General features: G+C 50.9%; 1 long non-coding RNA gene across 1 annotated transcript; it reads right to left on the bottom strand.

Moving 5' to 3' along the window:
* Nucleotides 1–506: 506 nt before the first annotated feature.
* LOC110313138 lies at nucleotides 507–6,436 on the bottom strand. The gene is made up of 4 exons (XR_002380087.2): nucleotides 6,120–6,436; nucleotides 5,704–5,821; nucleotides 5,491–5,579; nucleotides 507–1,806 (listed from the first exon to the last, which is right to left on the bottom strand). It is a non-coding gene; the product is annotated as an uncharacterized LOC110313138 (long non-coding RNA).
* Nucleotides 6,437–6,981: the final 545 nt, after the last annotated feature.

Raw genomic sequence — 6,981 nt, 5'->3', positions numbered from 1 at the left:
TCCGTACCCCAACACCAAGGAAAGCAGGACCTCGAGCTGCATAGCTGCTTCCCCAACCAGCAGAGGTTTGGAGTAAGTTCTCCAACCAACGTGGGGCTCCAGTAAGTTTCCACAAGTTCATGACTCAGGAAAGTGTTAGCATAGGCGTGAGCCTTCAGTGGCACCCTTGACCGAGGAGAGTGAAAAGATCACCCCAAAGATCACTCACAATGTGGTAAGTTCAACCCTCCATCCATCAAGCCACATGCGCACCCTGAGAGAACCATTCTCCAAGTCCTGGGGAGATCTGTCACATTCAAAGCCATTCCATCCCAAACTCCTCAGAGTATCCATGGACAATCCCAGCCCCTCCCACCCAACCCTTTCAGAATAAAGTCTCAAAAACCCCTCTTCTCTGGTGCCCTCCAGCAGGGGCCCCCAGGATACAGCACTCGGGATAACGGGATAATCCCTGAGTGTTAACGGCAGAAGAGAGAGTGGGTGAAGAGCCCGGAGTAGAATTTCTTGCTGTCAACTGGTGGTCTATTTCCCAGATACCATTTGCTTGTATACAGATAAGGAGTTATCTTAAATGGCCATGTCTTTCTCAATTTGTCCTTAACAGTCAATCCCATTTTCCTTCTATGATACTATCTAGGCAGGATGAGAAATGCATTCAGTAATCCCCTGGGATCTTCATATATCAATATCAAATGGTCTGAAATTGACCTGGTATAAAATCCAGTCCTTCAGCCAGCAAGAGGCAAAATCAGAATGAAGCAAATTTTTAGCAATCACGGCATTCGCGGGGAGCTTGGGGGGCTCTCAGCACCAAAGCTTGCAGTTTTTCTGGGCCCTTAGTGAAAGCAATGCCTCGGGCTCCCTGTGAAGAGAGGAGGCCCTTCTGGATCCAGCAGATGGTGGGACTCACAGAGGGCTGGATACCACAGGGGAACCTGTGCTTTCTTCGCACCTGAGAGATCCAAGGGCAGAGGTTGGACTTGGAGACATCCCTCTTAGGACATCCCTGTCATCAAGCCCATATTCTTGCAGACTTTCCTGCCAGCCTGTCTGGTAGTGACTTAGAGAGAGGGGGCTCTGCCTGCCAGCAGCTCCGGGGCTCAGCAGGGTGGCAGTTTCCTCTGGCTTCCTTTTCTGAAGTCTCCGGGATTTACTCATCTATCAGTCTTGACAGAGCGACGACCAACGACTACTTTATTTCATCCCCCAGAAGAACCTTCATTCAAGGCGATGAAATGAAAGCCTGGAGCGCCAGAGGAACTTCCCAAAGCCGTGTACGGCAGAGATGGAGGTCAACCTGGAGAGACTGCTCTCCGCCACTGCAGTCTAACCAGCAAACACTGACATCTGATGGGTCAGGCAGTGCGTGGCAGAAAGGAGAAAGGCAGAGGTGGAGGAAGAAAGAAAGGAGGGGAGAAGGGAAAGAGTGGGATCCTGAAGAAGGCCCAGGTGTACTGGGTGCTTTGGGGACAGAGAAGGGATGGTCCCATGAGGGTGCAATCAGGTTTCCTGCAGGTGGGCTTGCCAGGCTGAGAAGCAGGAGCCATAGGCTTGGTTCTGTTAGGCTCTTCACTGCTGTCCCTTCTTGCCAGTCAGGATCACTCAGAGAGTAAGGATGCAGGACCTGCTCTAGAGAAGAGGCAGGTCAGGAGTCAGGAATGAAGCCTCCCCCAGGGAAGGGAGGAAGCCACCTCTGTCTCCAAGCCGAGGCCCGGAAACACAACAGGCTGGGGATAAACTCCACCAGCATCCTTGAGTATATAATGCCTTTCCCTTTCCAATTCTTCCATGTTGGGATCTGGAAAACTGGAAACAAGAGTGACCCTGAGTGGTTAGGAGCTCACTGAACCACGGGTGCCCGTACCAGTCAGTAGCTAACAGGGCACACCCTGCCCTCATTCTGGAAGATGCTCACAGGTCAGAGGTGGCAGGGGGCTCACTGGTGAATTCTCAGTGCTTGGGACACAATTGCCGCATGGATAGATGGATGGACAGAAAGACCAGATGGACATATTTCATCCATGACTGCAGACAGTCCCTCAGAACAGCACACCTCATCTCTTCCCAGGGGAACCAGTCTCTTGTGGTCTCAGTTGGGCTCTCAGCCTAGAACTGCTCAGCTCCTTTCTAAAAATCACGGAGTCTACCAACTCACACAGACCTCGAGTGTGGGAGGAGCTAAGACCAGAAGTCCACCAACAGAGAAGCTGAGAGACTTGAGGACCAAAGTGAGTCCTGCCCTGAACTGCTGGTGGGGACAGCAGTTCCAAGGACAGTGAAGGCAGGCCTGGCTGGGGGTGGGGTCTCTTATGTGGCAAACACTGTTAGAACCAAGGAGAGCATTCACTGGGCATCGGCTCTGGCGTAAGAGACCTGTCAGCATTTGGCAGGACATCACAGAGACTTCTCCACAGGAAAAGCTAAGGCATGAGAGTTAAGGAGTCCTTCAAACTGCCTAAGGCAAACCTGGGATCTGAAGCCAAAACCCTTACCCACTGTGCTGCACAGAAGCGGTTGCACTAGGTGGGTCATGGGTTCAAGTAGAGCCTCCCCCTCTTAAGGGTCACCATCCAGAAAATCAGCCTCTGGGTACGGTTCTCTGAATCAATTGGTGCACTGTGATCAGATGCACATGAGAAGGGGGCTGAGGCTGGAGGTGCATGCAAGGCTTCCTGGAGTAGTCACCATATAAGGCCCAAAGCCAACCGTTGAAATTTGAGTATTTACCAGAAGGTTCCCAGGAAATGGGTGAGCTGACCCCAAAACAATGTTTTCTTGGATCTTCGACGTCTGGCCAAACAACCCACAGCACAGTGCTCTGCCTCTCAACAGCTGCACTCCAGACACACTGGCCTTCCTCCCACAGCATGAATAATACTCTTGGATCTAGCTGCCCCAGGGCCTTTACACATGCTGCCTCCCCCCAGGACAGCATTTTCCACCTTTCATATAATCAGCTTCCTCTGATCTTTGGATTTTAAATCAAAAGTCTTCTCAGAGATACCTTTCCTGATCATCCCTCTGGTGCAAAATCAGCCACCTCCCAGTTCTTCAAGTTTCCTTCCAAGGAGAAAAATTGACATCTGTACATACAGCTGTGTCTTGCCTTGTTTGACCCATCTTTCCCGTAGTGTTGTGGGTGCCTTGGGGCAAAGGATGAGAACACCTGCTCCAGTGACTGCTTTGCCTCAGCACCCAACATGCAGAAGACACACAATATAGACCTAGATAGCTGGATGGGTGGATGGATGGACAGGTGGATGGATGGACAGATGAGTGGATGGATGGATGGGTGAATGGATGGATGGATTGGTGGATGGATGGATGGATGGATGGATGGATGAATGAATGAATGAATGAATGAATGGGTAGGTGGATGGATGGATGTGTGGGTTGATGGATGGGTAGATAGATGGGTGAGTGGGTAGACAGATGGATGGATGGACAGATGAGTGGATGGAAAGATGGATGGATGAATGAATGAATGGATGGATGGATAGATGGAAGGATGGACAGATGAGTGGATGGATGAATGGATGGATGGATGGATGGATGGATGGACAGATTAGTGGATGGATGGATGGATGGATGGATGGATGGATGGATGGATGGACAGATGAGTAGATGATGGGTTGGTGGGTAGATAGCTAGACGGATGGATGGACAGATGGACAGATGGATGAATGGATGTAGAGATGAGTGGATTGAAGGATGCATGCAAGAATAGGTGAGTAGATAGGTGAATCCATGTATGGATGGGTGAGTGGGTGGGTGGATAAATTTGTGAATTGGTAGATGAACAGATAGATGGATACTGAATTAGACATACCACCTTTAAGCAGAGGACCTCCATACCTAACTTTCTTTGTGTGGTTGTGAGAAATCAAGTCTGGTAACATGAGGTTCAACAAGGTGTAGGGACAGGACTGTTATCAACTGCTCATCTGTCCATCTGTCCATCCATCCATCCATCCATCCATTCATCTGTCCATCCATCCATCCATCCATCCATCCATCCATCCATCCATCCATCTATCCATCCATCCATCCACTAATCTGTCCATCCATCCACTCATCTGTCCATCTGTCCATCTATCTATCCATCCATCCATCCATTCATCCATCCATCTTTCCATCCACTCATCTGTCCATCCATCCATCCATCCACCCATCCATCCACCCATGCTCTATGATAGAGGGAACTGGGGATGGCTTCCCAGAGCTGAATTTCTTCTGAACCCTAACGTTACTAGGAGCCAATGGAGCTGAGATAACAGCGCCCACAGGATGGGCTCTTCCATGCAGGGCGTTTTACCCAGAGTGCCCCTTACTCCACTGTTTGTGATGAGAAGGTAAATGGTTAAGATGAAGGTAGCAAGAGCTGGAGATGTCACAGTGGCTAAAAGCATTGGCTGCTCTTCCAAAGAGCCAGAGTTTAATTTCCAGAACCTATATAGCAGCTTACAACATCCTAACCCCAGTCCCAGGGGCTCTGATGTCCCCTACTGGCTTTGGGGAGCACCAGGCATGCACACGGTTCATACACAAACAGGCAAAATGCCCATACACATAAAACAAAAATAAATCGATAAAATAATGCTGATCTCTAGGCCCCAACCTAATGAGCTGGAACCTTTAGGGCCCTCAGAACATCTGCCTTCTCATGCGCTATCCCAGCAGCCTCTGAGCCCAGAACTCAGTCTCTTTTTGTTAGTCAGGAACCAGCAGTCCAGCCGAGCCAAGGAGCAAGCTGCCAACAAGCAGTCCATACGTCAGCCCACAGACCAAGCTTGCTCTTGGTCCTTGAGGTGGAGATAAGCTCGGTCTTTCCTCCAAGACCCGATATCAATCAATCAATCCCTCTCCACCACCACCCTCCCCCCCTCGGCAGTTCCAAAGAACCTGAGCTGACCCCATCCTTCAAGCCCTGCTAAGTCATGGTGACCCTGTTCCTCATGGGCTGCTGAGTCAAGGCCAGAAACCTGTAAAATCAGCCCAAGTATCATTCACAGCAGGCAGGAGATGCAAGAGCATGAGTTATTGTTGTTGTTGTTGTTGTTTGTTTGTTTTATTTTTTAAGAGAGAGAGAGAGAGAGAGAGAGAGATCTGTATGACTGACTTTGACGTTGTTTCTGCCTCTGGCAGCCATTTATTGCCTTGTGAGGGAGACAACTGTCCAACTCTCAACAAACACACATCATCAACGTCACAGCTACACATCATCATCTTCACTGCATGTGCTAGAATTCCCATGGAGAAGCTGGGAGCTCCCACCACACAGGGGCAGACAATCTTCCAGTGTCCCAGATAGAGAATCTGGTGAGCTAGAGAATGACTGGTCCCATGAGAAACTGAGACAGAAGGAACAATCTAGAACCTGTGGAAAGCCAGTGGGGGCAAGCCAACGTTTTTTGTTTTGTTTTGTTTTGTTTTGTCCAGAGCCTCAGTTTTCCCTCTGTAGAATGGGCGTCCACCCTGATCCTGTCTTACCACATATGATGTCCTGGTGCCATTTCCAGTAGCCCTCCTCTGGTGTCACTGCAGCTCCCTGGAGATCCTATGAGTAACCAGACTTCTGCCTGTTGGACACAGAGTAAGGCAGACAGACACAAGATACAGTTGACTTGTGAGGCCAGATATCAGAAGAACCAACCCAGCCTCTGCCTTCCTCTTCCCAGGAGCTGCAGCCACTTCAGGACCCACCAGAGGCAGAGGCAGAGGCCTCCACCCACAGAAACTGCACGGGCTAACACCGAGTTATCGCTGCTTCCCGGTAACCAGTCTCAAGTCTCGGGGCTGTTTGTTTCACAGTTACAGACAGCTGACACACAGAGAGAAATGGATAGAAACACACCAAAATACGATAATCAATCCTTGGTATTTACTGTTCCTGGGTGCCAGCCAGACTCTGCTCATGATTTCTGCTCATTCCCTGGGTACACACCAACACAGAGTTGCTTCACAGATGAGCAAAGTGTGCCCAGAAACAGGGAGCTACTTGCCCAAGGGCACACAGCCTGATAGGGACATTAGCAGGTCTGCCAGGCTCTGAATTGCAGCACACCCAGCATTCCAAGCATGGATATGGATTCCCCACCCCGCCCCCGCATTAGTGTTACCTTCTAATGGGGTGTTTTTCCCTGTGGGGAAGACATAAATGTCCTTGTGTCGGCAATCCTTCGGGGCAAGTCAGCAGAGACCTCAGCATCAGGGACTTCTCAGATGGTAGCAGGGAGCCACGTGTTGGAGAAAAGCCCAGACCTTGGAGGGAATCTCAGGAACTTAGCAAGGATGGCTGGACTGCTATCTGCCGGAGCCGCAGGGGTTAAAGAGAAAGGCTGGCTTGAAGAAATTCTCTAAGCTGGTGTTAGATCAGGAGGAGAAGGCAAAACGCTTGTAAATTCCACCCGGGGAATTGGGCCCCGAATCGGCTCACCTTTCGTGGACACCCCCGCCGCCCCCGCCCCGCCTGAGAGGACAGCTGACCTTTGGAGGGAAATAATGAAAAGAAGAAATTCCTTGGAGAAAATAATGTGTCCGGGCCTCAGTAATGAGATCGGCTCCTTTCATGTTGCCATGGCGACGGCAGTCATCTTATAATACAAACCCATGAATGGTCGGGGCGGGCAGCCTCACAGCCGAGGGGCCAGGGAGGGGGTTAGCCTCTTGCAGGCTAGGGTCAGGGGCCACCGGGCCTCATTTCCCCGAGATGCAGCCTGGCTCCGGGGTCTCCGGGGCTGGGGGCTTGGGCCTAGCTGACAGTTGCACCAGGGCCCTGGGTTCACGGGAACTTTGCAGCCTGATGTCGGCGCACCTTCCTTGGCTAAGCCGCGTCCGCTACCCACATGCAGCTGCTGCCTAAGGGAGACATGGGAGCTTCACTGTCAGATCAGGAAACTGAGGCACAGGTCGCAAAATGAGCTCCTCCTGGTTCAGTTCTTAGGCCACAGCTATGTGTGGTCCAGACCACTGTTGGGCCGG

This window comes from Mus pahari, chromosome 23, assembly GCF_900095145.1.
Source record: "Mus pahari chromosome 23, PAHARI_EIJ_v1.1, whole genome shotgun sequence".
NCBI classification, from domain to species: Eukaryota; Metazoa; Chordata; class Mammalia; order Rodentia; family Muridae; genus Mus; species Mus pahari.
The sequence above is the reverse complement of the archived record's forward strand: the minus strand, read 5'-3'. Positions and strand labels throughout refer to the sequence as shown.